The sequence below is a fragment of the Hordeum vulgare genome, chromosome 4H (genome assembly GCF_904849725.1).
Source record: "Hordeum vulgare subsp. vulgare chromosome 4H, MorexV3_pseudomolecules_assembly, whole genome shotgun sequence".
Classification (NCBI taxonomy): Eukaryota; Viridiplantae; Streptophyta; class Magnoliopsida; order Poales; family Poaceae; genus Hordeum; species Hordeum vulgare.
The window spans coordinates 128,405,089-128,422,140 of NC_058521.1; positions in this window are offsets into that span (position 1 = coordinate 128,405,089).

Below are 17,052 nucleotides of genomic sequence, written 5' to 3' on the forward strand. Positions count from 1 at the left end.
CAACCCCAACCACCCCCACGTTTCTCAAATGGTCACAGACTGCGATCACCTTCGATCAGTCGGACCATCCAGCACACGTACCCACCCCAGGGAGGCAAGCTCTGGTTGTCGACCCAGTGGTGGAGGGAGTCAGGCTGCACAAAGTCCTCATGGACGGCAGCAACGGCTTGAACATCATGTACGTCGACACTCTCAAGGGAATGGGCATTCCGGTGTCCAAACTTAGCGAGAGTAGTATGCAGTTCCACGGAGTTGTCCCAGGACGAAAGGCCAAGTCACTCGGCCAGATCGCGTTGGATGTCGTCTTCGGCTCTGACAAGAACTTCCGCAAGGAGAAGCTGACATTCGAGGTGGTGGACTTCCAGAGTGCATACCATGCGATTCTGGGCCGCCCAGCATATGCGCGTTTCATGGCCCGTCCATGTTACGTCTATTTGAAGCTGAAGATGCCAGGTCCCAAAGGTGTGATTACGGTCACACGCAATTAGCAGTGCGCCGAGGAGTGTCTGCAGCACGGGTCGAGGATCGCCGATTAGCAGATGGCTATTCTCGAGCTGGATGAGTACAAGAAGACCGCCGACCCCGCTGACCTGATGCGTTCAAAGAAGCCAGCTTCCGAGTCCGCATTCCAGTCGGCGGGAGACACGAAGAAGGTCAGCATCCACCCGACGGACGACGACGCCGCCCCGACAAACATCTCCACCATCCTTGATCCAAAATAGGAAGCCGAGCTCATCCAATTCCTCCGTGAGAACTGGGACATTTTTGCATGGAAGCCCGCTGACATGCCAGGTGTACCCAGGGAGTTGGCTAAGCATCGACTGCATGTGGATCCTGCTGCTCGGCCCGTCCGAGAACGCCTGCATGGGTCCGCCGCGCACAAGAGGAAGGCAATCGGAGAGGAGGTGGCTAAACTTTTGGCAGCCAACTTCATTCGCGAGGTGCACCACTCCGAGTTGCTCGCTAATGTTGTCATGGTGCCCAAGAAGGACAAATCTCTCCGTATGTGCATCGATTTCAAGCATCTCAATAAGGTTTGTCCGAAAGATCACTACCCGCTCCCCCGCATCGATCAAATTGTTGATTCGACTGCGGGTTGCGAGCGTTTATCCTTCCTTGATGCCTATTCGGGCTATCATCAGATCCGTCTGTATGGTCCGGATGAATTAAAAACAGCCTTCATCACCCCATTCGGGTGTTTCTGTTACATCACTATGCCATTCGGTTTGAAGAATGCAGGAGCAACTTTTATGCGCATGATCCGAAAATGCCTCCTTGACCAGATCGGTCGAAATGTGGAGGCATATATGGATGATATCGTAGTTAAGTCACGCCAAGGTTCCGACCTGCTGACTGACTTGGCAGAAACATTCGCCAACCTACATAGGTATGATATCAAGCTCAACCCAGCCAAGTGTTCATTCGGCGTTCCCAGCGGGAAGTTACTCGGTTTCTTCGTTTCCGAACGAGGGATCGATGTCAACCCCGAAAAAATCGGGACCATCGTCCGAATGGAGCGCCCGGTAAGAATATATGATGTTCAAAGGCTCACAGGTTGCCTAGCGGCTTTGAGCAGGTTTATCGCTCGACTCGGTGAGAAGGCGTTACCTCTGTACCGACTCATGAAGAAATCAGATACCTTCGAGTGGACAGACGAAGCCCAAATTGCATTCGACGACCTCAAAGCCCTGCTTTCCACCCAATCGGTTCTTACTGCCCCGTTCAGTAAAGAACCCCTTCTTCTGTACATCGCGGCTACAAATCAAGTCGTCAGCACCGTTCTGACAGTCGAACGCGAAGAAGAAGGCAAAGCGTACAAGGTTCAGCGGCCAGTATATTATGTCTCTGAAGTCCTGACTCCTTCCAAGCAGAGGTATCCCCATTATCAGAAGCTTATTTATGGGATCTACATGACTGCAAAGAAGGTGACTCATTATTTCCAAGACCACTTGGTGTCTATCATATCTGATGCTCTGTTGTCGGAAATTCTCCACAATGGGGACGCATCAGGCCGAGTGGCAAAGTGGGCAATGGAGATGCTATACTGCGACATCAAGTTCGAAGCCAAGAAAGCTATAAAGTCTCAAGATCTGGCTGACTTCATAGCAGAATGGGTAGAACAACAGCAACCGACTCACATCTACTCGGCCCATTGGACCATGTTCTTCGATGGGTCCAAGATGTAGAATGGCTCCGGCGCCGGTGTAGTGATCATATCCCCAAAAGGTGATAAGCTCAAGTATGTGTTGCAGATACATTTTGATTCTTCCAACAATGAAGCAGAGTACGAAGCTCTCCTTTACGGATTGCGCATGGCCATCACACTCGGCGTCCGTCGCCTGATGGTCTATGGCGACTCAGATCTGGTGGTTAATCAAGTAATGAAGGAATGGGACGTAAGGAACCCCACCATGACTGCATACTGCAACGCAGTAAGGAAGCTCGAGAAGAAGTTTGAAGGTCTGGAACTTCGCCATGTTCCCCGACTGAAAAACCAAGCAGCAGATGAATTGACAAAACTTGGATCCACTCGGAGACCAGTCCCGAGTGATGTCTACCTCGAGCACCTACACCTCCCCTCGGTGAAGGAAGATCCTTTTACAGAGGAGCCAGTACAACCAAAGAGCTCGACAGATCCGACTGAAGTCGAGGTCCCCGCTGTGGTTTATTTGGTCATGGAGATTCTTGCTATCATCCTCGAGTGGACTGTGCCATTCATTGCGTACATCATGAGGCAAGAGTTACCAGAAGACGAAGTCCAAGCTAGGCAGATCGTCCGCGGGTCGAAGTCCTTCACCGTCATTGATGGCCAGTTGTACAGGGAAAGTATTTCAGGCGTCCTTCAGCGGTGTATCTCCCCTGAGGAGGGACAGTTAATCTTGGAAGAAATCCACTCGAGAACCTGCGGTCATCATGCCTCCTCAAGGGCAATCGTCGCCAAAGCATTCAGAGCTGGTTTCTTCTGGTTGCAGGCCAATGAAATGGCAAAAGATATGGTCGACCATTGTGAAGGCTGTCAGTTCTATTCAAATAAGTCCCACAAGCCAACGTCTGCGCTAAAGACAATTCCTCTTGTTTGGCCATTCGTTGTGTGGGGATTAGATACAGTCGGACCATTCAGAACAGGCCAAGGAGGATTCACTCATCTGCTAGTAGCAGTCGACAAGTTTACCAAGTGGATTGAAGCCAAGCCTATCAAGAAGCTTGACGCCCTCACGGCCATCAAATTTATCAGAGACATCATCGCCAGATACGGGGTTCCGCACAGCATAATCACCGACAACGGCACAAACTTCGACTCGGACAGGTTCAAAGGTTTTTGCACAGCCCAAGGGATCCGAGTAGATTTCGCATCCGTGGCTCACCCCCAAACAAACGGGCAAGCAGAGCGGGCGAATGGACTTATTCTTCAAGGTTTGAAGCCTCGACTCCTCCGAGAAGTTGGACATGCCGCTGGCGCATGGGTCACCGAGCTGCCTTCGGTGCTGTGGGGCCTCTGCACAACTCCAAATAGATCTACAGGGCGATCCCCGTTCTTCCTCGTTTATGGAGCAGAGGCAGTCCTTCCGAGTGACTTGCTTCACAACTCTCCACGAGTCGAACTCTTCTCCCAAGCCGAAGCAGAGCAAGCCAGGCAAGACGGAGTGGATCTTCTAGAAGAAGAGCGCGAGATGGCACTGACTCGTTCAACGATTTATCAACAAGATCTGCGGCGATTTCACGCGCGGCACGTCAGGAGTCGCACATTCCAAGCAGGCGACCTGGTGCTCCGAGTGGATCAGTAGAGACCACACAAGTTGGCTCCCACCTGGGAAGGACCCTTCATCATCTCTAAGGTGCTGAACAACGGAGCATATCGACTCTACAACCTCGACAGGGAAACGGACGAGCCGCGAGCATGGAATGGAGATCTCCTGAAGCGCTTCTACACATAACCGCCGACGGGGACAATGTAAAGAACAAGTATCATTGAAGTAATACAAAGCAGATTGATTTCTTGCCGATTCAAAATTCTTCCGCGTTTGCACACTCTGGTCTAAAAAATTAACTCCGAGTGTGCACTAAAAGTCGCACTCGGAGACTTAGCTGCGACCCATAGTCGCCTAAGTACAAACATGCTCCGAGTGTGCACTACAAGCCACACTCGGAGGCTTAGCTGCGACCCAGAGTCGCCTGAGTAAAAAACTCGCTCCGAGTGTGCACTACAAGCCGCACTCGGGGACTTAGCTGCGACCCAGAGTCGCCTAAGTACAAACTCGCTCCGAGTGTGCATTAAAAGACGCACTCGGAGGCTTAGCTGCGACCCAGAGTCGCCTAAGTAAAAAACTAACTCCGAGTGTGCACTAAAAGTCGCACTCGGAGGCTTAGCTGCGACCCAGAGTCGCCTAAGTAAAAAACTCGCTCCGAGTGTGCACTACAAGCCGCACTCGGAGACTTAGCTGCGACCCAGAATCGCCTAAGTACCAACTCGCTCCGAGTGTGCACTACAAGCCGCACTTGGAGACTTAGCTGCGACCCAGAATCGCCTAAGTACAAACTCGCTCCGAGTGTGCACTAAGAGTCGCACTTGGAGGCTTAGTTGCGACCAAGAGTCGCCTAAGTAAAAAACTAACTCTAAGTGTGCACTAAAAGCCGCACCCGGAGACTTAGCTGCGACCCAGAATCGCCTAAGTACAAACTCGCTCCGAGTGTGCACTAAAAGTCACACTCGGAGGCTTAGCTGTGACCAAGAGTCGCCTAAGTAAAAAACTAACTCCGAGTGTGCACTAAAAGCCGCACTCGGAGACTTAGCTGCGACCCAGAATCGCCTAAGTACAAACTTGCTCCGAGTGTGCACTAAAAGTCACACTCGGGGACTTAGCTGCGACCGAGAGTCGCCTAAGTACAAACTCGCTCCGAGTGTGCACTACAAGCCGCACTCGGGGACTTAGCTGCGACCCAGGATCGCCTAAGTACAAACTCGCTCCGAGCGTGCACTAAAAGTCACACTCGGAGACTTAGCTGCGACACAGGGTCGTCTAAGTAAAAATCTGCTCCGAGTGTGCACGAACAGTCACACTCGGGGACTTAGCTGCGACTCAGAGTCGCCTAAGTAAAAAAGCTTCCTCCAAGTGTGTGCTAGAGATACACTCGGAGGCTTAGCAGACCCTCATTGAGACTCATGTGGATGTGAAGACAACTGACAACTACATGAGTAACAACTCACTCCGAGTGTGCACTTACAGTCACACTCGAGGACTTAGCCGCGACCCAGAGTCGCCTAAGTAACAACTCGCTCTGAGTGCGCACTAACAGTCGCACTCGGAGACTTAGTCGCGACCCAGAGTCGCCTAAGTAAAAGCTCGCTCCAAGTGCGTACTCGGAGGCTTAGCGGAACCTCATTGAGGCTCATGTGGATGTGAAGACAACTAACAACTACATGCTCTGCATGTTTGCCATTGGCTTCTCCAAGAGACGCCAAACAAAAACCACGAACCAAAATCGTGTCAAAAAAAACTCAGCGAAGGAAGAGCAAAAGATCTGATTCGAATTCAAAGTTGGATCTACGATCAGTCGGCTCGGTGTGAATCAAGCTTATCCACACCAAACCACGAATGTGACAGCCAACAACAGTGGCCAAAGTTTAATACAGATACCACTCGGCATACCGAGGTAAATGTGCGTTCACCATAAAGTTTTTTCAAGCATCACCGGGACTGGCAGGCTCCACAAAGGTGTCAAGGTCGATTCCGTCTGCAATGCGAGTGGCTGTGTCGAGGAAGGTCTCCATGAAATCTTCGAATCGAAGCTTCTTGGTGTTGGCGACCTGCAACGTCTTCAGTTTTTCTTCGCGGGCCTCCTTGCAGTGCACTCGGACCAGAGATAGTGCCACGTCCGCACCACAACGAGCGGCAGACTTCTTCCATGCCTGCACTCCGCTTGGGACATCCTCCAGCCGAGTCATCAACCCATCTATTTCACTCCGGGAGTCGTCTTCTGGCCACAACTCCTTGTCGATTCGGCCAACAACTTTTCTCAGGCGGCCAATGAAAGGTCCCACCCTGCTAAGGCGAATATGCGCTCGGAGCATGTCCCGGTTCGCTTCATCGCCGAGTGGAACGTTCGGAACAAGCGACCGTTCAATGTCAGCTGCTTCAGTCTCAACGTCCCAGCAGAAGTCTGCAAAGAAAAGACAAGCAGAAAGTAAGCGCGGAGTGAACTCCAAAGTCAAGAAGCACTCGGCAACAACTTACCACCAAGCAGTGCAACCATCTTCCTTGCCTAGTCGCTGACGTACTTCTCCTGCGCCATGCACCGAGTGTTCATCACCTTCAACTGGCCCATCCATTCGGATCTCTGACTCTTCATTTTTTCAACTTCGGCTAGCAATGCCTTGTTGGTCTCCCGAGACTCCTCCAAAGATTTCTCTCGGTCAGCAAGAGCCTCCTTCACGCCAGCCAGGTCATTCACAGCCACCTCCAAGCTCGCAGCAAGCTGAATCTTCTCAGCCTTCAGAGCATTGTACGCAGATCCCATTTCGCAAGTCTTCTGCCAAAGAGACACAAAGGGAGGATCAGCCACATTCAACAAGGAAAAAGTCTCGACAGATACGACAAAACAATCAAAGATCAAAATTCTTCAAACCCCTGCCGATGCAAGCAATCGACAGCGGTCTCGGGGACTACACCCAGTGGGTTCACTAATAGTGACCCCACTGGTATGAAGCTCGAACAGGTCGGCCCTATCGAGCTCCATAGCAAACAAACAACACTATGAGACTACTATTACCCGACCCGAGTAACACTACTCTCAAGGACTACACCCAGTGGGTGCACTCGGAGTGCCCCCACTGGTACCATTCGGGCAGATCAGCTCTGATCTGTTCAGATTACGGAAAATACATATAAAGACAACTACCGGTGCAAGCACTCGGCAGAAGTCTCGGGGACTACACCCACTGGGTTCACTCGGAGTGAACCCACTGCAAAATCATCCTACCGTATCCGAGTATATCGTTGAAACCCCCAATGGGTAACAAGAGGAAAGTAAACACTTACTAGCGCACTTACTCGGATATCGTCCCGGAGCTCCAAGCTTTTCTTGTACAAAGACACGATGGAGTCATACGCTCCCTTGGCGTCACCCACCATCAGTTCCACCTGCACCATGGCGTCCTTGGAGGCCCCCACCTGGTCCTCCGGGAGGCGTCGGGCGTCATATTGAACGGTTGACGAACCCGGCGCGGCAGAAGACTCCCTGGGCATCCCGAGCTCCGCTCCAGTCGGTTCCGCCGTGAGGGGCACCGTCTCAGTCGACGGGACGTTCATGGTGGGAGCAGAAGTAGATGGGACAACCTCAAGGACAAGCGCCAAAGCTGGCTTCGACCCCCTTTGGTCGTCGTCCTCCAGATGGATCACCTCCGAAGGAAGCCCGACTGAACAAAATGAAATTACAGAAAAAGGGCAAGATCAAGGACATCACTCGCGAAACAGTAACACAGCTCTCAGAGTCGTGACAACGTACCTTGCTGGGACGTGGCGGCGTTATCCGTGTCCATGGGATCATCGTCCTGGCGCGGCAGGGAGGTGGCGGAGGTAGCAGCTCTGTTGAGTGAAATCCACTCGACGGATAAGCATGAGTTCAATCGGATACTGAAGGAAGATGGAAGAACAAGACACTTACGCTGAGGCGACTGGAACAACGATCCTCATCCGAGGCAAAGCTTTCCGAGGCTTAGGCCCACCAGGTTTGGCCACCTTGGACGGCTGGTCCGTGGGATCGGCAGCAGCGTCCCTGGTCCTCTTTGCACTCCGTGCACTCGGAGCCACGGGAGGGGCTGGCGGAGCACTCGGGGCCGCTGGAGGAGCCGACGGAGCAGCGGGATCGTGACGGCGCTTAGTTCGGTGCTCTGGTGGTGAAGGTGGCGAGCTCTGCTCCCCATCCTCCTCCTCCTCTTCCGTCTCCTCCTCCGTCTCCCCACTGTCGAAGACGTACTCGGCTCTATCCACGCTGCCCTCCTGGCTGCCCTCCTCTTCCTCGGCTGGATTCCCGTTTGAGACGGCAGAATACCAGTTAGTCCACTCCTGCACAAAACACAGTCGGCGACGTCAGTCGGCGGGACAAGAAAAGCAATAAATCTAAGAAGATTAAAAGCACTCGACAAGATGTGCTCACCTCATTCGGAGGAGGATTGTCGGCGCAGAAGGGCTTCACCCGCCGGGCTCCTTCGGGGTTATCACTCGCGCATGTGATGCCGCGGACCCACGCATGCACAGTCTCCCCGGTCACGCACTCTGGATGAGACCGAGTGGAATCTGAAGGCCCCGCGTAGTACCACATGGCGTGATGTCAGGCCTGCAGCGGCTGGATGCGCCGACCTAGAAAAGTCTCCAGCAAGTCCGTGCCGGTGACTCCCTTGCGGACGATGGCTATCAGCGCGTCGACCAAAGGCTGGATCTGGATCCTTTCCCCCTTAGAGAGCGCAAGCTTCCTGGGAGGGCCCGGACGGTCTAAGCTAAAAGGCGGCAACCCGCACGAAGCATTCGGACAAGCAATGTCCTGGCAATAGAACCAGGACGGCTGCTAGTTCCTGACTGACTCGGATAGTTGGAGAGAGGGGTAGCTACTCTTGGTTTTCTTTTGGAAGCCTAAACCCCCGCCGAGCTGGAGGATATGGGTCTTATCGTCCGACTGGCTAAGCTTTTTGACGGTTTGAGATCTAGCGGAGAGGACATACTTAAAGAGCCCCCAGTGGGGGGGACATCCAATAAAGCACTCGCAGAGGGTGACGAATGCGGCAAGGTGGGCTATTGCGTTCGGAGGAAAATGATGGAGCTGCGCCCCGAAGTAAGTCATGATACCTCGGAAGAAGGGGTGGGGAGGCAAAGAGAAGCCCCTGAACACATGGCTGAGCAGCAGGACGCGCTCCCCCTCCTTCGGCGTCGGCTCCGTCTCGCCTTCCGGCAGCCTCCAGGACTTGTTGGCGATCATGCCATGCTCCACCAGCTCCAGCAGGTCGTCCTCCGTCACCGAGGAGGGGAGGATATCCCCCTGGATCCAACCCGCCGGCAGCGCCCGCTGCCGCCGCTGAGTAGGGGCCGCCCCCTTCTTCTTCTTATTCTTCTTCTGCGATTCGAGTTTGCTGGTATGCCCCTTCGTCATGGAGAAGGCGACGGATGCGCAGAGGAGGAGGGGAAGGAGGAGGCTTGGGGCGTGCAGAGAGCTGCGGGAGGAGCGGGATTAATGCGAGGAAGATGAGCAATGCAACAGGAAATCCCGCCGGGGGGGGCTTAAATAATCTTCTGACTGGGTCACTAACAGGTGGACCCGAGATCTTATCCCCCAACCGTCCGTTGCGATGTTAGTGGAGAAGATAAAGGCGCGGTAATCGAGGAGGCAAAACCTACTCGATGGCGATGGCGTCATCCCTGCTGAGCGCGCAGCAACAGAAATTTGAGGATCCCGGAAAATCCGGCGCTGTCAGTTTGACCAGTCACGTCGAAAGATTCCGCGGAAGCACTCGGTCCCTGACGGTTCGTTTCACTGATATATTCATTCGGATCACTGGTTGAAAGGATAAAATGGATTGAGGCAAACAACGCCAAAGTCGCCTCCATACCAGTCAGATCCATACTCCAGACATCACTTCGTCGTTCCAACCCCGATCCATTCGGGGACTAATGATGGGGTTATAGTCCAAGGGTAGGGTCATAGGCCTGCCCTATAGGTCCTACCCAAGGACTACCCTTCATAGAGGACAAGGCCCTTGGACAGTTCCGACTGAACTAAGGACTCCTCCATCATCCAGTCGGCGACGAGCACTCGGAGCATATTTAACGTACCGACTGGATTCCACTCTGTACGTCGTAACCTCCGAGGAGGGCAACGGTCATACACTTTCATACACCATTATTAACATTTAAGTCTTACGTTACCTGTAATGTAGGCATTTATTTGCCACTATTCACCCTTGTCCACCGGGCCATTATGAAGGGCAGCACACTCTATATAAGCCGCCCTTCCCCACTGGTGCAGGGGTTGGCACTTGCTGTAATCCTATAATCCACTTGACACTAAGCTCCCAAGAGCACTGAGACGTAGGGCTTTTACCTCCACCGTAGAGGGACCTCAACTCATACATCCTCGCCGTAGCTAAGGCTCTGCCCATCCTTTCGTACCCTACACTTCTACTGTCAGACTTATACCCACGACAGGGACTGAGGAGGAGGTGATAAACTTTGTGGATCGGATCGGCTAGGGTTTCTCGTAGTAGAGATAGGATGGGTTTATCTTGTCCCGTACTTGAGGAGCTCCTGCCGGCGTCTATCGGTGAGGCGGTGACGGTGGCGATGGCGGCTACGGAGAGATGTGGTGGCGATAGTGCTTCCCGTGAGCACTGCGCTAACCCTAGATCAGTAGGGCGTGTACGTGGGGAAAGTGACGGCGGCGAACCTCGTGTCTCGTGCCCCGGCCCCCACCTTTGTTAATATAGCGCGGGTCATAGGGGGCCACCAACCATAATGTGTTGGGCGCCCCCGATCAAGGCGCATGGATCAAGGGTTCGGTGGGCCGTTGGGCCCACGCGGAATAGATCAACCTAACATTCTCCCCCTCAATCTCAACTTTTACTTTAACTTTATACTTTCTAGTTTATTTATGCCATCATATATTGATACATAGAACATGTCTCATCGTCACAGCTTAATTGCCGATAGAATCATACAGCTACAACATACGTTTTGTTCATAAACAAATTCTATTCCTTTTGGGCCTCTTATGATCCAGGCATCATAGGCTTTTCATTAACCCCATGTCGGCTAAGTGTTTCTTGAACACATTGGGTGGTAACCTTTCGTTAGCGGATCCGCAAGCATATCCTTTGTCCTTATATGCTCGAGACTTATAGTGTGATCCTAGATTTTATCTTTCACAACATAATACTTTATATCTATTGTCTTGGTAGCATTACTCGACTTGTTGTTGTGAGCATAAAATACCGCGGGTTAGTTGTCACAGTACATCTTTAGTGTCTTGTGAATACAATCTACTACTTTCAAGTCAGGTATAAATTTATTTAACCATATCACCTGCCTGGTGGCTTCAAACCATGCTATAAACTCTGTTTGCATCGTGGACAATGCAACTGCGGTCTGTTTGGAGCTTTTCCATGAAATAGCCCCTCCAGCGAGAGTGAACACGTATCCTGACGTGGATTTTCTATCATCTCTATCTCCAGTAAAATCTACATATGAATACCCTTTTATCTCTAGGGAATCAGATCTTCTGTATGTTAGCATGATGTCCTTTGTGCCTCGGGCATAGCGCAATGCTTTCTTTACCATCTTCCAATGCTCTAGTCCTGGATTCTCTTGATATATACCGAGTACCCCGGTGATAAAATCTAAGTCTGTGAGGATGCACACTTGTGCATACTATAAACTTCCAACAGCCGAAGTATATGGCACTCCTTTCATCTCATCGAGCTCGTACTGGTTCTTAGGACATTGGAATTTTCCAAAATTGTCGTCCTAGACTATAGGAGCGGGTGTGGCCTTGCTCGCATGCATATTGTACTTTTTGAGAACCTTCTCTAAATATGCTTTATGCGATAGTTCTAAGACTCCATTTTTCCTATCTCGAATTTCAATGCCCAAAACATATGAAGCATCACCAATGTCTTTCATATCAAAGTTTGAGGATAAAAACTTCTTTGTTTCTTGTAGTAGACTAACATCATTGCTTGCAAGCAAGATATCATCCACATACAAGATTAGGAAAATGTATTCCCCATTTTTGAACTTTGCATAAACGTAGTTATCTTCAACATTTTATTTAAATCCAAATCTTTTAATACTATCGCTAAACTTTAGATACCACTGTCTAGAGACTTGCCTTAGTCCATAAATGGATTTCTTTAGGCGGCATCCCATATCTTGCATGCCTTCCATGATAAAACCCTTGGGTTTTTCATGTAGACATTTTCTTCTAAATCTCCGTTTAGAAATGTCGTCTTTACATCATTTGATGCAACTCTAAATCAAAATGTGCAACTAATGTCATTATGATTCTGAAGGAATCCTTACATGAGACTGGGGAAAAGTCTCGTTGTAGTCTATCCCTTCTCTCTATGTAAACCCTTTTGCCACGAGTCATGCTTTATACTTTTCTAAATTCCTATAATCCCATTAGAGTCATACTTTGTTTTGTAGACCCATTTAAAGCCTATTGTTTTGGCTTCTTTAGGAATAATTTCTAAGTCCCAAACATTGTTGGAACTCATCGATTTCATCTCGTCTTCCATTGCCTCCGGCCACTTCGATGAGTGAGGGCTTCTCATGGCTTCTTCCTATGAAGTGGGATCACCTTTCATATGAACCAATTATGTGTTATAAACTTCATAATCAGTAGAAATAGTCGATCTTCTAGATCTGTTAGACCTTCTAAGTGCCTCAATCTCTAGCACATCCTCTAAAATTTGCTGTTGTACCTCCCGTTCATGTTCAACAACAGGTTCAGTCGGATCCTAAAGGACAGGTTCCGGATCTTCTCCCATAGTTGTCATGGTTGGAGTTACAACGGGTAGTGCGAAAATGGCTCTTGAATCATCGGATTAGGTGCATGCACCCTCTTCTCCTCAAGATCAAATTTCCGAGATACCATGCCCCCCCTCATCATTTTCTCCTCTAAGAAGACCGCATGTCTCATTTCTACAGGCTTTGTGTATCTTTGTGGATAGTAGAAACAAAAACCTTTTGATCTATCAGGATAGTCAATGAAGTGGCAACTCACTGTTTTAGGATCTAACTTTGCAACGTTTGGATTAAACATCTTGGCCTCAACTGGGCACCCCCATACCTTGAAGTGTTGCAAGGATGGTACTTTTCCTGTCCATGGCTCATACGGTGTTTTGGGCACTGACTTGCTTGACACTCTATTGAGAATGTGAATGGCGGTTTTAAGCGCCTTCATCCATAATCCCAATGGCAGGTTGGAGTAACTCATCATGGTGACGATCATCTACGAGAGGGAGATCAGATCTACATACCCTTGTAGATCTCTAAGCGGGAAGCGTTGAGAAACGCGGTTGATGTAGTGGAACGTCTTCACGATCCAAATCGTCGTCGTCCCACGATCCGTCCGATCTAGCACTGAATGGATGGCACCTCCGCGTTCAGCACACGTACAGCTCGATGACGATCTCCGCCTTCTTGATCCAGCAAGAGAGACGGGTAAGTAGATGAGTTCTCCGCCAGCGTGACGGCGCGCCGGTGGTTGTGGTGATCTATTCCTGCAGGGCTTCGCCTAAGCACCGTAGAAATTCGATCTAGAGGAAGAACTACGAACTAGAGGACAGGGTTGCACGTGGCTGAAATTGTGTCTCAAAAACCCTAAAACTTCTAGTATACATAGGAGGAAGGAGGGGCTAGCATTGAGCACCAAGGAAAACCCCCTTGGGCTCGGCCGAAGCTAGAGAGGAGGAGTCCTCCTCCAATCCTATTTGGAGTAGGACTCCTCCCCAAGTTGTCCACCTCTTTTGGTTTTTTCACGTTTACCTCATGGGCTTTCTTTGGTTGACTAGACAGCCCACTTGTGACATCCTCAGCTTTTGCTATAGTGTTGAATGTATTTAAGCTACAGTGATCCCGCGCTAATGATGCCACGTCACCGTGAATTATATCATTGATCTCGTGTTAGTTGAAACCGAGTCAAAATTCAAAATTTAAAAATAAAGTCGAACGAGAAAAGTTTTTTTTGAATGATAAAATAAAAATGTCGGTGGAGTTATAAAAATTCCCTAATGAATTATAAATGTGGAACATGCATTTTTGAAAGTATTAAAAGCCATATATAATTAAAAACAGAAACTATTGGAAAAATAAATTAAAAAACACAAAAAGAAAAAGGAAAAAAACCAAAAGGCCGGCCCAACCGGGCCAAATGGCCGAGCCGACCACGCCCCGAGCACCCAAAACCCTAGCGCTCCTGTTCCCTCCTGTCGCCGCCGCCAAGACGAGGGGAACGAGCCCCTCGTTAGATCTCCACCAACCCCCGTCAGTTCCCCTCGCCCACCAACCGCCAGCGCCTCACCCCACCAACCATCCCGTCGCTCGCTCTCTCCCTCCCCACGATCTCCCACTCCTCTCGTCATTCCCCGCGCCTCCCCATCCCGCACCCCACGACACCCCGAGCGCCCTGGATCCTATCGCCCTTGCGCGAGCCACTCCTCCCCTCGACGCCTCCTACTTCCTCCCCTGGTCCTCCCCGGCGCCCTCCACCACCGCATCGGCCTCCTCCACCGGCTTCCCCGTCCTCCTCCTCATCGGCTCCATCGAGCCTCGCCGCCCCGTTCCCCGGCAACGCCGGTGAGCTCTAGGCCCCGGCCACCCCTTCTTTCCTTTCCCCGCCTCGGTTCCGTTCTGGCGAACACCGTTGCGTTCCGGCGCCGTTGGGTTTGTGCCGGTGGAGATGGGGTTGCCTCCTTCCTCTCTGTGTTGAGAGAGATGCACAGAGATTAGCAGAGAGGTGTGAGGGAGAGAAAAGAAAATAAAAAGAAAAGGATGATGTATTTGTGTATGTATGCATGTATGTATGTACTAGATGCATGTATATATCTTTTATGTATGTATTATTATGTATGTATGCATGTATATAAAAAATATATTACGTATAGGTATATGTAGATGTGTGTGTGTTTTGTGTGTGTGTGGCCATTGTGCCACTTACCGGTGGGGCCAACCCCCCCACTCCCACTAACGGGGAGGCTCCACACAAACCCTGTTAAAAATAAATATAAAAATGTATATGTGTTTTTATTAATAAAATAAATAAAGATATATTATTTAATTAATTAGTTAATTAAATAAATAGATTTATTAGATAATCTGTTAATTAGGATAATTAAATTATCCTATTAGAGTATGACACGTGGGTCCCCCACTAAATTAATCTGATTAATTAATAATTAAACCTTAATTAAAAATTGAGTCTATGACACGTAGGACCCACTGGGCAGTTGACCAGTCAACTGTTGATGTCAGCATGACATCATACTGATGTCATAATAGTAATTAAATAATTAATTAAATCTGTTTTTAATTCATAATTATTGAATAAAACTTAAAAAATTAATATTAAATAAAACGTAAGTCAGATCAAAATATTTTCAACATGAAAGTTGATCAGGAGAACGAGACGAACCAGGTTACGCGGTCCATTCGTTTGTCACGCGTCCTAGCATAGCGAACATGGAACTTTTCCTTCGGTTTCCATCTCAGGGGTAGTAGCGCAAGACCCGTGAAATATCGTCACATATTCTTCCGACCCGTTTGCGACATTGTTGCTGCGTTAGCTCATGCTTAGTGTGCATATTGCCATGTCATGCTTAGTGTTGCACCTGTTGCTATTATTTATTGTTTCTCCCCCTCTTCTTACCGGTAGACCCCGAGACTGACGCTGCTGCCGGGTACGCTTACCCTCCCGACAACCAGCCCTTTGCCGCAGAGCAACAAGGCAAGCAAACCTCCCTTGATCATCCTTATATCGCCTATGTCTTTCTTCATCCTGCTTGCATTAGAATTTTGCTACTATTGTAGTTAGCCCCTATATCTGATGCATAGCCTTTTTTTGATGAACTCCTACTTTTAGTACCGTACTTTAATCTGCTTATTATAGGTGGAGCAGTCATCCCCTCTAACCCCGTAGTCCAGTTGCCCCGATTGTTTTCAAGTATCAATCCCTGATCGACGAGCCAGGCCGGGCACATCACTTACACCCCCTTAGTTGTGCGACGCTGCAGAGATACTATCAGGTACTGAGGGTGACACCTCGCGAAGTACGCTTGATGATATCTCTGTAGTACAGCTAGTCAGTCGTGGTTATCGAGGGTGATTCCTCTTTCACCATTCCCGACGATGCCTCTGTCGTGCAACTCCTCAAGTGTGGGACCCTCGAGGGTGATTCCTCTATGTCCACCTTGACGGATACATCGTTCGGAATCCAACGAGGGTGATACCTCGGATTCCGCCTGATGTTTCTTCCACACAGTTACTTGATCATGTTACTAGGATCATTGATGAATAGATGCTAGGCGGGTGGATTCCCGCGTGTTTGTGTCGATGACATATTTAAAATGATAATGGATTTGGATATTTGATCTGGGTTGGACGGAGACCTTTTCGCACTAACCGGCTACGCGGGAAGAATTATGGGTACTCGACGTTGCGGTATCAGCGGAGGCTCTTTAGATGTCAGCGATGTAGCGGCGCACGCTCGAGTGGTCCCGAGATGCATCGCTCTTGTATTAAGGGGTGCTAGGACTGACATCGGCCGCCCTCGCATCATGCGGGAGCGCGGAGGGCAAGTGGGCCCATGACCCCTTTGTGCTTAGGAGTTAGACCGGTGGGCTGGCCTCTCTGCTGAGCTTAGGTGGGGCTGCGACGTGTTGATATTCCGAGGCCGGGCATGAGCCAGAAAAGTGTGTCCGGCCAGAGTGTTATTGAGAGCGTCGGGGAATATGTTGTGCACCACTGTAGGGAAGAACTTATCTATTCGGATAGCCGTGTCCACGGTTACAGGATGACTTGGAGTTGTGCCCTGATCTTATACAAATACAACTGTTACTTAACTGGAATTAGTTGCCCCGGGATTGCTTCCTCGCAGGGAGTCGAGGGAGGATCTGTGGGCGTGACCTCATATTAATATTGCTGCAACAATATGACTATTAATTGTGTTACCTTGCTCTACTCTCATCTATTGCTGCAAGACCCTGAAGATGCTAGTCTTCGATAGGACTAGGCCTTCTCTCCCTATTCTCGCATTGTTGCAGTCAGTCCACATATAACCCCCTTCTTTGATACTCATGCATACTTAGCATATTTCTGATATAAGTCTTGCGAGTACTTTGGATGAGTACTCACCGTTACTTTGCCCCCCCCCCTTGTCACCTTGATCCGTTGCTGCGACCAGATGATGGTGCCCAGGAGATGGAGTTTCCTGCCGACACGTGCCACCCCGATGGTGACTTCTTTGTGGAGGCCGTTGAAGACAAGGAGTAGTTTAGGAGGTTCCCACACA